The following is a 19556-nucleotide window of genomic DNA, read 5'->3' on the forward strand; positions in this document are numbered from 1 at the left end:
TAAGAGGCAGAAACGTGATCTATCCCTCGTACCAGGGCTGAAATCTTGGCACAAATTCATGCCAGTGATTTTGAAGAGGACATGAGTGAACCAGAATCCGAACCCTCTAAACCAAGTTCACCACCCTTAGTCAACCCTGAAAAATACTATTCCATTCGCTCCTCTAGAAAATTTAGAACCACGGCTTACAAATGCACAGTGAAGTTTAAAGATTTCAAGGCTGAAGTGCCGTTAGAGAAAGCAGAAGTGTTTATCACTGGGGTGTGGGATTCTTTGCTCACCGCACTAAAGCGACAATGTCAACCCAAAGAAGACGATCGCTTGAGACTTTCCATACAACATGACGGTTTGAAATCCCCTGTTTGGATCGAGTTTAGCACCCCTGCAGAATTGACTGCTTCCAAAGTCATGGACAAGATTCAACACGTACAACAATCTAATGACCAGTTTGACATCACCGATGGAAAAGCCACACTGGACATGACCCACGTCTCTCCTCCTCAAGGGACTGGACGCAAAAAGATGTTATTGGTGGACGACCTTCGCAACACCAAAACAAGTCTCGTACGAATTAACAACCCTCAAGACCAGATGTGCTTAGCCCGTGCCATCGTGGTGGGACGAACCTATGCCAACAAGAACGACACGGTAGAATGGAAAAGAACCTGGGAGAACATTCGAAAATCGAACCGAGCCAAACAACGAAATGAAGCAGAACTCCTGTTACAACAAGCCGGACTGTCCAAAGACACACCCTGTAGCATTCCTGAGATGCAAAAATTGCAAGATGCCCTAGCTCCACGATACACCTTGAAAGTGCACCCTCAAGAAATGCGTGGGCCTCTGTTGTTTCGAGGCCAAGACTTTAAGGATGGAAAATACATTCACGTCTATCATCACGATGAACATTTCGATACCATTACCAGTATCACTGCATTCATGGGATATGTTTATTACTGTGAGAAATGTGACTATGGTTATAACAATCGAGAGCAACACAAGCATTGTGGATGGAAATGCCCAGGATGTTTGGCCTCTCTACCCTGTCTGAGCGAAGGACCAGTGCCTTGTTCAACTTGTCTGCGCACTTTTGTCAGCCCTGCCTGTTACCAACAGCATTTGAAGACGCAAGGTTCACAGAAGAAATGCGCTTGTCAACTGTTAAGATTGTGCCCTACGTGTGGACAAGGCATATGTACCAATGCTGCCAAGGCACACGTATGTCGAGGAAAGAAAAAAATGTCACATTTGTCACCACATCGTGGACTTGGAACACCTATGCTACGTGCAAAAATACCAACCCCCACCAGAGAAAGAGGACGGTCACAAGAAGAAAGGCAATTTCATCTTTTTCGATTTCGAATGCATGCAAGAGACCGGCATTCACATTCCTAATTTCTGCGTGGCTCATCGAGCGTGCGAGAAGTGCATTCAAGAACCTATCTTCAGTCATTGCCCTCACTGCAGCAAGATTCCTGGAGGGGGTGAAAAAATCTTTCGGGGACCGAACACGTTAGCCGATTTTGCACAATGGGTCTTAGACCCCATCGACAAGACGTGGAGCCAAGAGGACATCGAACGTTACGGAGATTGTCATCGTCATGCCACGGTGATGGCTCACAATTTCTCCGGATACGATGGACAGTTTCTTTTGAGGTACTATACGGAACAAGGCACCGAGCGTCCTAAAGTGACTTTGAACGGAGCCAAAATCATTTTCATGCAAGTGGGGCAAGTACAGTTTAAAGATTCGATGAGCTATTTGGCCATGCCTTTGAGTCGAATGCCTAAAACGTTTGGAATGACAGAAATGGCTAAAGGGTACTTTCCACACTTTTTCAATACGGAAGCCAATCAACACGGCGTTCTACACCATTTACCTGAGGCTCACTATTACGACCCCGACAACATGCGTACCGAACAACGAGAAGATTTCTACGCTTGGTACCAGGCTCACGCCTCGGACCCTTTCGACTTTCAGGAAGAAATGCTAAAGTATTGTCGTTCCGACGTGGACATTTTACGGCGTTGCTGTGGAAAATTTCGAGAACTGTTCATGGAACACGGAGGGGTCGATCCTTTGAAAGAAGCTTGCACCATTGCCAAAGCGTGTTCCTTAGTGTATCGACAACGATTCATGCCTGAAAACACCGTGGCTGTCATCAGCCCTCAAACGACCCACTTTGTCAAACGTCAATACTCGGTCAAAGCCCTACGTTGGTTACATTACTTGTGCGACAAGGAAGACAAGTGGATTCAGCATGCCCGCAACGGAGGGGGTGAAAAGACCATCGGAACGTATTCGGTCGATGGCTGGGACTTAGAAAACCCCAAGATCGTGTACGAGTTTAACGGTTGCTTATTTCACGGATGTCCCGTCTGTTACCCTGGCCGTAGCACTAAAAATCAGTTTTTACAACGAACCATGGAAGACTTGTACCAGGACACATGTCAGCGGCGCTTAAAGTTGGAACAGCAAGGATACCAAGTGGTGGAAATGTGGGAACACGAGTACGATCACCGTATGAAAACCGATCCCGAGTTTAAACGCCTCGTGGAAAGTTACCAGTTCATGGACCTGCTGAACCCGAGGGATAGTTTGTACGGAGGAAGGACCAATGCCACCTGTTTGCTGTACCAAGCCGACGAAGAGAAAGGAGAAGAAATCAAATACTTGGATGTGTGTTCGCTGTATCCCTACGTGTGCAAATATTGTCGCTTTCCTGTAGGGCACCCACAATTGCTGACGGAACACATCGACCTGAAAAACATTCGACAATACGAAGGCTTGATCAAGTGTAAAGTTTTGCCTCCCACGAACCTATACCATCCCGTCTTACCTCACCATTGTCAAGGCAAACTGATGTTTCCCTTGTGCCGTACTTGTGCCGAAACGTGCAACCAAGACCAACCTTGTCAGCACACCCAGGAAGAACGTGCCTTGACGGGAACCTGGGTCAGCGTAGAATTGTTCAAAGCTCTGGACATGGGATACCAACTGTTAGAAGTGTACGAAATTTGCCACTTTCCCAAGACACAACAATACCACAAGGGTGACCCCAGTCAGAAAGGCATTTTCGCCGACTATGTGGATGCCTTTTTGAAACTGAAGCAAGAAGCCAGCGGCTATCCGTCCTGGTGTCACACTCCCGAGGACCAAATACAATTCAAAGAGAAATACTATGAACAAGAAGGCATCTCTTTAGACCACATCGAGAAAAACGAAGGCAGGCGATCGTTTGCCAAAGTGATGTTAAATTGCTTGTAGGGTAAAATGGCACAACGACCGTGTTTACCCAAGACGGAATATTTGACCGAACCTTCCCGCTACTTCCAGATGATTCACGACAAAACCAAATACATGAAACACGTGGACGTCGTTCGCGAGGATTTGATCTTGGTCAATTACGAAGAAGATCTGGACTTTGTACAAGACGACCCTTTTGGGAATGTCATCATTGCGGCTTACGTGACAGCTCATGCTCGCTTAAAATTGTACGAAGCTTTAGAACTGTTAGGAGAACGCGTCCTGTACTTTGACACGGCCAGTTGCATTTACATCCATCACCCGAGTCAACATCACCCTGACATCGAAGGAGACCGTTTAGGAGCCTGGACAGACGAGCATCCCGACGACAAGATTCTAAGTTTCGTCAGTGGCGGTCCCAAAAATTACGGCTACGAATACCGGGACAAACAAGGAGAAGTGCACACGACGTGCAAAGTGAAAGGACTGACTCTGAATTATCGTACCAGTCGAGTGGTCAACTTTGGGGTATTGAAAGAAGCCTTGCAATCGGGAGAGGATGGAAACTTTAAAGTGACCACCTATCAGCCGAAGAAGATTGTACGTTTACCCACTCACCACATCGTCAGTCGGCCCTTGGAAAAAGTCTATCAAATCGTGTACCAGAAGCGAGTGCGACTTCCCAATCATTTCACCTTACCGTATGGACACGTTGGTATAAAACATTGGTTGTAAGAGGATAGTCACCCGCTAGAAGGATGACTTCGCCACAGCAAGAATCGAGTGAGAAACTCAATGAGAACTCCAAGTTCAAACCCTACCATTTTCCAGTCTTCTTACCTGACTATTGTGATTGTGCCCGTCGATTGGACACATTTCAGAAATGGCCTACTGATAGGGAAGGATTACCTTCTTCGCATGTTTTAGCTAGAACAGGATTTGTCTACTTGGGACCTGAGTCAGGATTGGGATACGAGGTACAGGGTTTCGCTTGCGGACTGAAGTTACGAATGGATCTATGTATCTATAAAGATTCAGCTATTCTGCAACATACTCAATGGTCTCCGCACTGCCCTTACCTTTCTATGGCCTTTCCACCCATCACACTACGGTACAATTATGGCGGTACCTTAGAGACGGTACCTTCCAGAACAAGACATAAAAAACGTAAAAAAGGAACGATGTACAAGCTTGAGACTGCATTGCGACTAGTATAAAAAGGGGGCTATGGTCAAGATCGATAGTTCATTGTGACTACCAAGACCGAGCGAACAAGATGAATACTTTCAGAGAAACACAGAACAAGTTGTTTAGAAAGGCACAATTCAAGTGTGAGGCTTCTGAAGTGGAATGCGATTGTGAGCCTTGCGATGGGTACGATGCTGTACGTTGTGACCTAAGCGATGCCGTAAAGCATCATGGGAACTTTGTTCTCACGACCCCTATCATGAAAAGTGATGCTGTGCGTGTCAAACCTGAGGGATGCGAAAGTGATGACGCTCGTCCTCTTGGACATTTTACTGGGTTTCGTTTTAAAGGGGAATGTTCACCTTCACGTCTACCCCCCTACGGATGTCATCCAGCCCTGAGCAAACTCCTGCCCATGTCACTCAACCCTCATCGAAACGAACCTGTGAAAGACGAATATTCGTTCCCTGTGCGTTTGTCGGAATACTGCGACTTTGAAAATCGTCTTCAATCGTTCAAAGGAAAATGGCCTAAGTATCTGGGAGGACCGACCCCCGAAGAATTAGCCAGAGCCGGATTTTTCTACTTGGGCGAAGGAGATAAAGTCAAGTGCTTCAGTTCCGGTGTGTCACTTCACCACTGGGAACCGCAAGATTCGGCCTACGTAGAACATGCTCGATGGTCACCGAATTGTCATTACTTACCCTTAGTGGGACCGAGACATTGAAGTAACTTACCATAATCTGTTCATGGATACTTTACACGAGAACATTCGTGCTTTGCCTGTGGAGTTGAGTGAACGCATTTACCGAGAGCTGGTGAAAATACAAGTGAAACGTAAAGAACAATTGCATCCGTTACGTCGCCGGTGTTTGAACCACTGGTACCTTCAGGCTATACAAGGACTGATTGAGTTGAAAGTGTTCCATTGGACAGACATTGATCAACGACCCCTGGTTTTAAAAAGGAATGGTTTGCTCTGGATGATTCTATCTACTACATTGTAAACGTTCTGCATCGAATTCCAGAGGAAGAGTTAACGAATTACCAACATCTTTTACGCAATGTCGACTTGGTGAAAGAGGAAACTTCTGAACGAATTGTAACGTGTAAATTAGTAACTAAACGATTTAGATTCGACAATGAATGAAAACCATGTCTGTGCAAACAGTACATGTCTTGTGTCAGACCAAAGAGGATTTAGTATGACCTATTCATGGATACTTTACAAGAGAACATTCGTGCTTTGCATGTGGAGTTGAGAGAACGCATTTACCGAGAACTGATCAAAATACAAGTGAAACGCAAACGCAAAGTTATTCAACCGTTTTTAAATTATGCTCTGTTCCAAAGTACAAGAAAACTGATTATGAGTGGATATTACATCAGGCACAAAGGTAAACGAGGCTATTGGCCACCACCCAAGGATTCCAAAAACAGTGTATATACTTATGGATACTATACAAGAGAACATTTTGGGCTTGCCTGAGGAGTTGAGAGAAAGGATTTACCGAGAGCTGGTGAAAATACAAGTCAAACGTAAAGAACAATTGCATCCGTTACGTCACCAGATCTTTAACCACTGGTACCTGAATGGTATAAGAAAACTGATTCGTCAGAAGTTGTTTCAATGGTCAGACATTGTTCAAAACTTTGAGGTCGCCAATGATGTACATGTTCATAATTTTGGTTACTTCGAGATTCACCTACTGCAACGCATTGAGGAAGACGAGTTAAAGGATTACCAACATTTGTTACGTGGAATCTGCTTAGCGGAAGACGAAACTTCTACACGAACTCTGACGTTTCGGTTACAGTATGTAACATTTAAATTCCCTACTGGAGAACGAAGATCTCTGGCTAGAAAGTACGTGTATTGCATCCTAAAAAAAGAGAATATAAAAACAGGCTGCCATGCCACGACTTATGTCACATGTCATTGAACAGATTCCGTGGAAGGAACTCAATGACCATATTCAAACTGTGGATCATTACCATCGATTATTACAAGAACTGTATCCATTCAATTTGGGTCGACAAGTGGTGTGTGTCTTAGTGACTTGTTTTCTGGGATTTCGTTTACCAGCCGATTCCTTGTGGACTCTTTACGATCAGTACTTACCACCTCAATGGCCTTAAATGGTCACGAAAAACTCCTTTTGCTCAAAGTCTTGCGGTTTCATCTGGATACTTCTCGACCTCAACAGGAAAAAAAGATTCGTCAACTTTTAGCTACCCAAGACGTGTATGACGATGTGTGTGTAGCTTTTGACTTACATCCCCATTGGACAGATGTCCGTGCCTGGAAAGAATGGGATTTTGAGGCTTGGACCCAAGAAGTGGCCCAGTATGCACGAGACTTGTTCAAGGAAAAAAGTTACTTTTCAACCTGTGTTAGTGACGGTGCCAGAAGAACCCGTCACCCAGGACGGGACTGTCGTGGACAGGCCTGAAAGACCCTTTCGGGAGGACACTTGTGTGACCTTACCCCCTACTATAGAACTGGTTAGAACATTACCCAAAACATGTTGTTGTACAGACACTTGTGTTTATTCCACGTTAATGGTTATCATGTGCCTTTTATCCTTGTACTTAAGCCTTTGGCTTTTATGTATTTTTGTCTTTCGTATTCATGTTTGAAACATTCAATAAACGTGTTCTGAAAAAAAGTATATAAACTCTTGTCTTGTTTGTTTTCGTGTCACAAGTGACATTTCTCACACTATGGCTACCTCTGCTGTCTCTGCTCCCTCGTCCTCTACTGTCAAAGTCATCGACGAACACTTAGATCGTGCCAGTTAGGAGGCTTTGTATCTTCGCCATCCCTTTAACATGCTCATTGCTGGACCTAGCGGTTCAGGCAAAACCGAATTCGTCAAACGTTTGATCGAACATAAACATCATTTGATCGATCGGCCACCTCAGCGGATCGTGTGGTGTTACAAAGAGTGGCAATCGGCGTACAGCCTCTTGCGAGAAAGTCAAGGCGATTCCATCGTGTTTGTGGAAGGCATTCCTAAAGAAGACGACGGCATCGTCTCTGACTCCCATCAAACCCATTTGGTCATTTTCGACGACATGTTAAGAGAAGACGAAGAAGAAATTAAACTGTGGTTCACGCGCAAAGGGCATCACCGTAATGCCAGTGTCGTTTACATCACCCAAAATTTGTTTCAACAAAGTAAAGCCCATCGCACCACCAGTCTCAATGCGCATTACGTGGTCTTGTTTAAAAGCCCTCGAGATAAATCGCAAGTGCAAGTCTTAGCCAAACAGTTAGGAACGCCTTGGCTGACTCAGGCGTACGACGATGCCACTCAAACTCCACACGCCTATTTACTCGTCGATTTGAAACCTACAACCCCCGAGGATTTGCGATTTCGTACCCACTTGTTTCACCACTGGTGCCAAGACGGAGGGCCTGTCCTGTACACGTCTCCGTCCTCGACTTAATTTCACTCCACATAAAAAATCTATAAAAACCTCAGACCCTTTTTCGTCTGTCTCACACAACGTCAACATGACGTCCCTTCAGTCGCATCTTCCCGTCAAATTGATTCGTGCCTTGTATGGCATCAGTCGAGAAAAAAATCCACAAATACGAGCTTGTGTCTTAGAAGCTAGTCTCAAAGAAGTCTTACGATGGTTGACGGTGACAGCACGTCTATTACTACAAGGGATCATTCAGATTCCTCATCAAACTAAACGCTTTTTTGATCGAAACAATGTCGCTTTGACCCAACTGGCTGATCCTCGCATCGACACTCAAACCAAACAACAAATCATTTTGAAACCTGGAGGGAGCGGTACTCTAGGAGGGGTCATCATTCGCTCTCTCTTAAGATGGGATCCTAATGCCCCCAAAGTTATACCCAAGAAAAAAGTCCAACGAAGCCCCAAGAAGAAAAAGAAAAAGACCAGGTCCCCAAGGAGAACTTCTCCAGTGGCAGGACCCTCCTCTTACCAGACACCACCCCGGAAAAAGAAAAGAAGCCCCCAGAAAAAGAAACAGAGAAAAAGTCCCCAGAAAAAGAAAAGTCCACAGAAGAAAACTAGTCGCAAGAGAGGCACTTCGGCCAGGACGCAACTTTACACTCGCAAACCACGACCTGCCACGGCGGTGACTGCGTTTCTGGCAGCCTCACGTTCATCCACTTCTCCGTTGATGATACCAAGAACTGAAGAGTACTTGGAGACGTTGATCACACCAAGAACTTCTCCGTTGATGACCCCAAAAAGAACTTCCCAAGTAGCAGGACCCTCCAATTTAGTGGCAGTGGCTGCTGCTCACAAAGTACCTTCTCCCAAAATCAAAGTCCAAGAAAGATCGGGCATGTTACAAAGTTTACTGGATTTGTCCAAGCAAGAACTGGCTCGATTTAGTCCGTTACGTACCCCTGCACGACGTGTCATGCCTGTCCTCAAACTGATACGACGTCAAGACAATCAGTGGCGACGCGTTCCAGTATAAAAAAAGCCTGTGACCAAGTCGGGGTATCAGTGTTTTTTGGTGCTCCTGAAGACTCAAAGATGTCACCCTCCAGAAAAAACCCCAAGGAAAGAAAAGGAAAGGACTACCACCACGTTTAGTCAAACATGGGGACATGTTATCTATCCTGTCCAAAGCTTCTCCACCTCTACGAAAAAAACTCATTCAATCGACCTCCAAAGAGGTCATCAATACCGTGTGCGAATGCTGTTTGAACGTCTTGAAAGGCACGATCCCTTTGTCCAAACACCAGAAACAATGCTTAAGCAAACATCGTCACGTTCTTCGCCAAATGGTTCAAAAGAAAATTCCCATTCGTCAAAAGAAGAAGATGTTGGCCCAACGTGGAGGGATTTTGCCTCTCTTGTTAGGCCCCATACTGAAAGGAGTCTTGGGAACCATGTTGGGAGGACTGGTGGGAGCAAGATAAAAAGGCCTTCGGAAGTCCCAAGATCTCAGAATCGACCCCTGACAACCCCATGGAAGGACGAAAACTAGCTTTAGTACCTTACAAACGATGGATGGAATACCATCGGTGGCAAGAACAACGCACCCCGCATTTACCTCCCAATCCCAATTTGAGCGAGATGTCCCAGTTACAACACGAATTGCAGTCCTTGATGGATCGCCAAGATTTGTCCGAAACAGAAAAATCGCAAAAGTACGGTCAACTCTTGCAACGACTGCAACTCTTTCACCAGAAAGCTTTAGACGAAACAGCTCTACCCACTCTGAAAGATTTTAAGACCTTGATGAAAAGTCCAGCACCATCACCAGTACCAGTACCAGTACCAGTACCACCACTACCCGTGACCAAGACAGAAAAAGGAGAAGAAGAAGAAGAAGAAGGGTTTCAAACTCCACCAGAAAAAGTACGCAAGTTAACAACACCACCTACCTCCAGAATTGGATGGATTAAAAAGATGATGGCCACCTCTTCTTCATCACAAGAGAAAAAGAAGGTGAAGACAGAAGTGAAGACAGAAGTGAAACAAGAACCGATATCCCCCGCTCAGACATCCTCCTCTTCAACACCCATTGCCGGTCGCACACGCAAAGCATTGCAATCCAAGAAAATACCCCAAGAGAAGAAGAGTAGCATCCTCCAAGAGTGGGTGCCTTATTAACACACCAACCAACACAAAAAAATGGAAAAAGTCTTAGCCAGCATTTACTACGATCCCTCGCATCCTGCAGGTTACGCAGGAGTTCAAAAACTGTATCGTGCTGCCAAAACTCGACTGAAAAGTCTCCGTTTACCTCAAGTGCAACGATGGTTACAAGAACAAGCTACCTACACTTTACACAAACCCATTCGACGCAAGTTTGCCAGAAGTCGCACCCGAGTGGAAGGCATCGATCATCAATGGCAAGCCGATTTAGCCGATGTCTCTCATTTGGCCAGCTACAATCGTGGCTACAAATATTTGTTTTGTGTCATCGACGTCTTTTCCAAATTTGCCTGGGTCGTGCCCTTGACTTCCAAATCGAGCAGCGAGTTAGTGCGAGCCCTGCAACGGGTGTTGAAACAAAGCGGTCGTCACCCTCTTCGATGGCAAACGGACAAAGGCACCGAATTTCTGAACCAAGCTTTCCAAAAAGAATTAAAGAAACCTGACATTCATTTTTTTACCACCGAGAATCCAGAAACCAAAGCCAGCATCGTGGAACGTTTTCAACGCACTTTGAAAGAACGCATGTGGAAATATTTTACGCATCACCACACTCTGAAGTACATCGACATCTTACCGCACCTGGTGCAAGCGTACAACCAATCTTACCATCGAAGCATCGGACGTGCTCCGCAAGACGTGACTCCCGACAACGAAGTGCTGGTGTTTGAGCGTCTGTTTGGTACGTCCCCGACGAGGGCTGTCCCCAAGAAAAGTGGAATGTTGGCCGTAGGAGATTGGGTGCGCATTGGCAAAACCAAACGCACTTTCGACAAAGGTTACTTACCTAACTGGACGACCGAATTGTTTCGCGTCACTGGACGAGTGCATGGCCGTCATCCTGCCGTCTATAAATTGGAAGACATGAACGGAGAAGTGCTCAAAGGAACGTTTCATTTGCCCGAGTTACAACGTGTGACCAAAAAAGAAGACGACGTGTACGACATCGAAAGCATTCTCGAACGCAGAACCCGTAAAGTGGGCAAACGACGTGTCAAAGAAGTCAAAGTACGTTGGAAAAGATATCCGCCCAGTTTTGATTCTTGGATCGACGCTTTGGGTGGAATTTCATCCCGTCTCCTCATTGACCGATTCCGCTCCCATTGAGTTTGAAATCAAGGGACAGCCCGAAGATTACATCGATCTGAATAGCAGTTACTTGTACCTGAAAGTCAAAGTTCTAGATAAGGATGGAAATGCTATAGACACTGAGCCAGTAGCTCCCGTCAACAATTTCATGTATTCCTTGTTCAGCTCAGTGGACTTGTACTTGAACAACAAACTGGTTAGCAGCAGCATGGATACTTACCCTTACCGTGCCTACCTGGAAAATCTCTTGACGTACGGAATAGACGCCAAGAACACTCATCTCAATGCCTGCGTGCTATGGGAACCTGATGAAGCGGGCGAATTTGATAAAACAGGTCTTGAAGCTGACCCCAAATCAAAAAGAACCACCAATGAGGGATTTGTAGAACGAAGAAAGAGAATCATAGGACCCAACCAAAGTTTAGAACTGATGGATCGTTTGCATTTGGACATGTGGTTGCAAGAAAAGTATTTGCTGAACGGGGTGGATGTCCGCCTGAGACTGAATCGTAGCAGTACCGCTTTCCATTTAATGGCTGATAGTGACGGTTACAAAACCAAAATCCAAGAAGCCAGACTCTACGTACGCCGTGTGGAAGTGTTACCTAAAGTGGGAAACGAAATCAGTCAGACGTTGGAACATGATCGAAGATCATCTGTTCCAAGGACAGTTACCCAAACGTTTGATCGTTGGTATCGTCGAGAATACAGCCTTCAACGGAGCTGCCGAAAAAAATCCTTTCTACTTTCAACACTTTGACGTGTCCAAAATCGAAGTCAGTCGCGATGGCAAAACCTTGTGTACCCGACCTTTTGAACCTGACTTTACCAAGAAGAATTACTTGAGATCGTACTTGTCCTTGTACGAAGCCACCGGACAGTTAGGAACCAATACCAGTCACGGCATTACGTACGACGATTATGCAGGAGGCTACGCTTTGTGGGCTTTCGATTTCACTCCAGACCAAGGCAGCGACGAGGGACATTTCCACCCTATAACATCCGACCAGATTCGTGTGGAAATTCAGTTTAAAGACCGAGACCCTGATGAAACGGTGAACGTCATTCTGTATGCCGAATTCGATAATACGATAGAAATCAACAGTTTGAGAGAAGTCGTTCTAGACTATTAGAAGTCATGGAAGACTGTTATCCCTCTTTACCTAGTGGAGAAACTTTGGAGATGGAATGTGAGGAGACCGTGGAAAAAGAAGAATCCCAAGACAAAGACGAAGACGAAGAAGATATCATGATGAAGTCAAGATGGCCAGAACAAGAAGCCCATTTAGTCTGCTGTTTTGCCAAACACTTGGTCGAAAAAATGACGGAATTGATCAAGAAAAATTGCTATGGATGTCAAAACGATCATCCCAGTCAAATTCAACACGATAAATGCCTGATGTTGAGTCAAGAAGAAAAATTGGACGAGTATCTGGACGAGGCTTGGAGTCTCATCTCGGACGAAGACGTATTGCACCAGTGGTATAAAGACTTGCCTGAACATTCTTGTCCACCATTAACCCCTCAAGAGATCGATCGTATCGAAGCTCTCCTGAATCAAAGTGAGGAGACGAAACGAAGAAACGGTTATTTGTCAGACATTTTCAAGCAAAAAGTCAGGATCGAATTGACGACTTAATATTACCTGTGAAGAAGAAATAAAAACAACACACAAATGGATACCTGGGAACTTCATTACCTTTTGAACCACAGTTCGTATACGGCTTCTTGGAATCCTGTCGTCTGTGCTAAAGATGAACTCCCTCATCGCAAACCTCAAGACCATCTAGCTTACGTGATCAACACGGACGACAGTCATCTCCCAGGAACCCACTGGGTAGCCGTTTACTTTCCTCAAGAAGGATGTGTGGAATATTTTGATTCGTACGGATTGCCCCCTTTGGAAGACGATATTATTGACTTTATGAGAAGAAATGCTCAAACCACCCGATTCAATAATGTGAAATTACAAGGCACAGATTCCTTGGTGTGTGGACAATATTGTGTGTATTTTCTGCATCATCGCAGCCTGGGCTATTCCTTAGAACATTTAGTGACTCATTTTGATCCTCGTTCTTCTTCTAGAAACGATGTGAAAGTAGATCGATGGTTTTGTGACCATTATGCTTATCTTTTGTCTCAAGCTAGGAAACGTAGTGTCCATCAATGGCCTAACAATTTCCAACAGTGGAAATCACAATTTCATTCACAACGTTGCCAGCCCTGTTTAAAGTAGAGTGTGAATTGAAAAAATGTTTGTCATTTTTGAAGAAAAAATGTTTGATGTTATAATGTTGGATTATTGTTAAAATATGTTAGAGTTGTTGTTGGTTAGTGTTAAGTGATTTTTGAATAAAAAATGTTGTGTTTTGAAAAAAATGCCTTTGTCTTTTGTTTAGCTATAAGAATGTTTGATTGATGCTCTTTGACTTCTCTCTATCCCTCTCATGACACTCATTGAACGTTGCGGCTCGAAAACCGTGGAAGGGATGTTTTCCTTCACGTCCGCGCTTTGACTTTAAGAACCGGGTTGTTTCCAGTCTAACCATCCATTGTCGACTCATCCTCCTACGAAGATGTGCTCCAAACTAGCTAAGCTAAACGAAGCCTACGTAAATTTGCATAGGGTCAGACACAGTCTGATACCGAAGCCAGAAGAGATAGAGAATGTGAGAATGCTAAAAGTCACTGAAGACCTGATAGAAGAGCTCTTCAGAGAAGAAGTGAACAGGGAGAAAGAAGAATGGACAGAGAAGTACAGACTTCAGAGACAGCAGCAACAGCAACAGCAACAACAACAACAACAGCAGCAGCAGCAGCAACCTGAACCTTGCAGAGGCTTTGTCGATTGCCGTATCGACTTCAAAGAGTTCTTCTTCTCTTTCCGAAGAAGCAGACCTATCGCCAGAAAGTCTATCCTCAGAGGACATCGCTTTCTTAGAAACTAAAAAAGATTGCCATAGCAAACAAAAAAACAAAAAAAAAAAACCAGCCCTTTTCAGGGCTACCCCAATACTCTAGAAAAGAAATAACCATCAATTTGCCAATGTGTGTAGGTAGAGTAGTGTGAATATAAACACTGACTCTTTTTTAAAAAAATGTGAGGGTATGTGTTTGTGTGTTTGTGTGTTTGTGTTTGTAATTTCTCACGTACGTTGGTATGGATAGTAGATTAAAATGATGTCTTTTTTTGGTGTTTGAGGTGTATATTTGGGGTTAGATTGGATTGCTTTGCGTATGTGGATAGTCTATTGAAGTGGTTAATAACAAATATTTTTTAGAATAGTAATGGGTAGCATAAAAAGTGAGTGAGTGTTTCTTTTAGGTCCGCGCGTTGTTTTTTGGTCATGATCTAGGTAAGATCAATTTTATGTTTTTAGGGGGATGTTTTCCATCACGTCCGCGCTTTCAGTATAAATTGAAACTCGCTGGACAGTCTAGCTACCCTTGTTGATTGGTCAACAGTAAAAAGGAGTAGAATGAGCAGCAGACTGACTAAATTGATGGAACTTCAGATGCATCTGGAGTATGCCAGATACCTACTGAACGAGCTGACTGCGGAGGCCCTTGTGGAAGAAGTGAGAATAGAACAGGAGGAGGAGGAGAGAAAAATGAAAGAAGAGAATGAAAGAAAGAGAGAGATCAGGTGTCACCCTATGATGAACCCTGTGTGCAAGGTGACACCTGAGGCAAGGACATCTCGCCAGCCTGTAGCTGAACCACAATCACAACGAAGACAAAGACAAAGAAGACAGAGGGAAGAAGAAGTGTTCACTATTCCACAAACGGAGGAGTGGGATAGTGAAGCCACTCACCCCCCGTCTGCTCTTCAAACGAGTCATGTGAATTGGACTAATGATTGGAGTAGACGTTGTGTCTGTGGTGCCAGACCCGGAAGGTGCCACCATTAACCAGGGCCTCTGAAGTTAAAAACAAACAGCCCTTTTCAGGGCTACCCCAATACTCTAGAAAAGAAATAACCATCAATTTGCCAATGTGTGTAGGTAGAGTAGTGTGAATATAAACACTCTTTTTTTCATAGTGTGAGTGTATGTGTGTTTGTGTTTGTAACTGCTCACGTAAGTTTGTGTGAATAGTAGATTATGGGTTTATTTATTGTTTCTTAGCGTATGTGAAGAGTATAGTCTGGGTTTTATTATACGAAATGAGAAAGTAGGGGGATGTTTTCCTTCACGTCCGCGCGTTGTTTGGTCATGATCTAGGTAATATCAATTTTATGTCTTAGGGGGATATTTTCAATCACGTCCGCGCTTTAAGCATAAAACTAACAATGTTTGCCATTGGAGCCCATTCTACGGAATAAGCAAACAAGAAGATGCCAGCAGCTTCAGCTTTGTACAACAACCTTATGGGAAGTTGGTATTGGATGGTGGATGGATTGAATGTAGCAGAAAGGCTTGAACAGGAATGGAGGCATGCAGTGACAAAAGACTTCGTCTCAAGACAAGTAACCAGCCTCCACTTAGCCATCGATATTGTAAAAGAAATGATAGAGGATGAGGAGAAGAGAATCAGAGGTTTAATTAACCCACCGTATGTGAAAGTGGGTAAGTTGAAAGAAGCGATAGTTTATGTGACGAGTGTAAGGTGTTTTTTAGAAGACATTGTAGAATGGACAGATTGGTCTTTTGTGAAGTGGGGCTTAGACAACCTTAAAAAAGCGGAAGAAGTAATGAGGAATGTGCTGACCGAAGAGGTCAAGAAGATCAAAGAAAAGTGGTCAAAGGAAAGAAAAGAAGAAGAAAATAGAAAGAAAAAGGAAGAACTAGAGAAACTAAACGCTAACTGGATAAAAATCCAAGAGAAGTTCCGAGCCATGGGTCACCCGGATTGGATACCGGAAACAGAAAAGAAGAAGAAGAAAGGAATGATGGAAAAAATAAGAGGATGGTGGAAGAAGTTAAGGAGTTAGAAGAAGAAGAAGAAAAAACCCAAAGGCCCTTTTCAGGGCCACCCATATTTCTCGAAAAGAGAATGACTTTCAATTGCCTACCCCTTTTTTAAAAAAAAAATTTAAAAAAACAAAAATACCATATTCAATTCCCCTTGTCCCTAGACAGACCCAAACTCTATTCCCATGTAATGCTAATTCCCCTTGTCCCTAGAGTGACCCACGATTTTTCTCCATGTTAAATTTACATAGTCCCCAGAGTGACCCAAGGGTGTCTGTAATGGTAATTCCCATTGTCCCTAGGGTGCCCCTATACACTACTGATGTGAATGAGAAAGTCTTTGTGTTGTGATCAAAATGGCCTCAGTTTTATCATCATTCATCTGCAGCTTGTTACATGTCATCCATGATTTCACATCAGAAATGCACCTCTCTACACCTTGGATGGTAGCAACAACTTCAGTTGGGTGGATAGATTTGTATATTTGGGTGTCATCAGCGTACAATTGGTGAGACACTGGATGATGATCTATGACACTTGAGAGCGACTGAGTGTACAGAATGAAGAGAACAGGTCCAAGAACAGACCCCTGTGGAGAGAATGAAGAGAACAGGTCCAAGAACAGACCCCTGTGGAACACCACAACATAGATCAACTGGGCTGGAGTGTATTCCATTTGCAGATACAATTTGTGTCCTGTTGACCAAGTAGGACTTGAACCACAGTAAGGCTGTATCATGAATGCCAAATACATGCTGGAGACGGTGAAGTAGTATATCATGGTCTATTGTGTCAAATGCTGCAGACAAATCAAGGAGGGTGAGGACTGTAATCTTTCCGCTATCCAACGCAGAGAGAATGTCATTAACTACTTTTAGAAGAGCAGTTTCAGTACTGTGGCAAGGGCGATATGCAGATTATACATTGCTAAAAAGACTGTTTGAATTTAGATGAGATACAAGCTGGGATAGAACCTTTTCTATGATTTTTTTATATCAATGGGAGATTAGAAACTGGGCGGTAGTTCTTTAAATCGTTATGGTCTAGTGTTGGTTTCTTCAGCAGAGGCTTTACAATGGCAGTTTTGAAAAATGATGGGAATTCCCATTCGTTGTAATTATTTGTCAAAATCAAAATGAATTTGAAAAAAAAAATTATTTCAAAATTTAACTGATGGAATTTTTTAAAAGGTTTTCATCATTATTTTCGTACTTAAGGTACTAATCAGGTTTCTAGATGTAGATATCAACAGTCATATCATGTCCAGATACGGTAGGAATAGAAACATTATCTTCATTTGGTGCCATTTTTCATGGCATTAAATTATTCATTTAATATACTGCATATGGTAAATCGTATGCCTGTTCTTGCAGTCGAAATAAAACTCTTGAATGATATCACAGCGTCGTTGTGTCTAAGTTCAAAAAGAAATTCGTTCCGGCTGGGTCCTGGAACACAAAAGAACGTAGTTCGTATGGCTTCGTTTTGATAGGAGGGTATTATGAGACAATGAGTGTGTCACGTGGCCCCTACGGTATCATTACTGACAGAGGAGAAGGACGGACAATTAAAAGATTAAATAGCTCCGAGACACCAGTCAACAAGGCCGACGGTCTAGATGTATAAAATATAAAAATAATAAGGTATAAAAATTTAATAAACTATATCCGGTATTCAACAATTACATAATAAGTTTTCAACGCAGTTTCTCTCAATCAATACAAAGACCTATTCAAATTGCCAGTTATTTTCATCACGCGAAATTAAAAGGGAGAGTTTCCTTCCCGTATCCCTCCTATGATACTCATCTGCAACTTCCGCCTTGAATCCCGGTTCCGTACCTCCGGTACCCTTGTTTCCGTTCTCCGGCCCTGCGTCTTCGCACAACTGCCTATTCTCTCGGCCCTGTTCCTTCACACAACTGCATATTCTCAGGTGCCCTCTCCGTCTTCTCCTCTCTCTAATCTTCGGGTGGCGTCCTATCGCACCCGGAAAGCTTCTTGTGGATTAGAAGGAACGTACAATTTTGTCTCCCTACTCAATGCCACAAGAATTAATACACTCTCACGGACCTTTCATCAGCATAATGGAAATTAAAGCATTATGTCAACTCATAGACCCACATCCAAATATTCCAAACACGCTGGTTCTCTAATAAAGGCTATAACAACAACAATAATATCACGGCTTCTGATACATACACACATGTCCCTACTTCTTGATATAGTAAACTATCAAGATCAACACCATTCCTACACATTTCCTACCTTACAAATTATAAAAGACACATACAGATATAAAAGTGCCTAATGATACGTGCACAAGGCCAACAATGCCTAACTCTAAATAATCCACAACTATATATTCAAATACAAACAAGTACAAGTTCTATCACTACTCACTATTAAATTCAGTTATGCACCACGATGCAACATCGTAGCAGATTACACGATCCACTTCGATTCTATCCTAACAACTACATATATTTATCTTGAATATTATTAATTCGCTATACGCTAAATTACGACATGTTGATAATTCAGCTATATATATATATAAATTTTAAATTTCTACTAAATTTTAAATGCACATAATAAGGTATAAATCGTACAACACCTAGTTAGGAAAGTGAGACAGATACGGCTAAGATATCTTACCTCAGAAGCCTTTGTTCGAAATCTCGTCCGAATTTCCTAGAACTTCTTCTGTTTTGTTTTTACGAGTGCACCATTTGCTCTCGGAGTACATGGTGTTTCTTTAGTCAAATGAAAACCTGTACTGATTATTCCAAAAGGAATGTAACATGATAATGTCTAGCTCCTTGAGGAACACGCCCAAAATTTGACTATCTTTGTTCTGATTGGATACCGGTGGTCTCTTTGAAAACTGCTATGCTATAATGTCGGGTTTTCCGGTCTCTAAGCCTAAGCCGAACAGTGACATCACTGGCTGATGGGAAAACAAACAGAGTTTCAAACCACCGCGGCAAGGTTCTCTTTGAATTAACCGCGAACGTGACTGTGACGCAATAGCTAAGTCACGGACAGTTAGTATTTTTGTTTCAGAATCGGTCTAAAGTCGTAATATTATATAACACGTATTGACATTACCCAAAGTACTTTAAATTACGAATTCTGTCAGAAGACATGTGTAAGCATGAAGCAGGAATTGTTAGCAAATTTTCCTCCGACAAGTTGCTTGTGGCAATAATGAATTGATTATGATAAGTATTTAAAGTTTTTGAAATGATTTGGTGATTTATCCATTAATAAGGGTAAAAAAAGAATTCACTGTGAGCCATGTAATTCTGACTATCGATATCCAGATCTTCTAAATGGAGGAATTAGAATATTCCTTTCCAGAAACATAGACAAAACTTAGATGGATAAAGACTTTTATGTGGTAGAGTGTACGATCAGCTGAATATAGAAACAATTGATGTCTATTATAACATGTTT

The 19556-nt window shown here is 43.2% G+C and overlaps 1 protein-coding gene across 1 annotated transcript in view; it reads left to right on the top strand.

Annotated features, from left to right (window-relative positions):
* Positions 1-19556, top strand: part of LOC149772936 (protein toll-like) — a 74726-nt gene that overhangs the window by 25066 nt on the left and 30104 nt on the right. The window lies entirely within an intron of this gene.

The sequence above is a fragment of the Sinohyriopsis cumingii genome, unplaced genomic scaffold, assembly GCF_028554795.1.
Source record: "Sinohyriopsis cumingii isolate HCF-2022 unplaced genomic scaffold, ASM2855479v2 utg000958l, whole genome shotgun sequence".
Taxonomy (NCBI): domain Eukaryota; kingdom Metazoa; phylum Mollusca; class Bivalvia; order Unionida; family Unionidae; genus Sinohyriopsis; species Sinohyriopsis cumingii.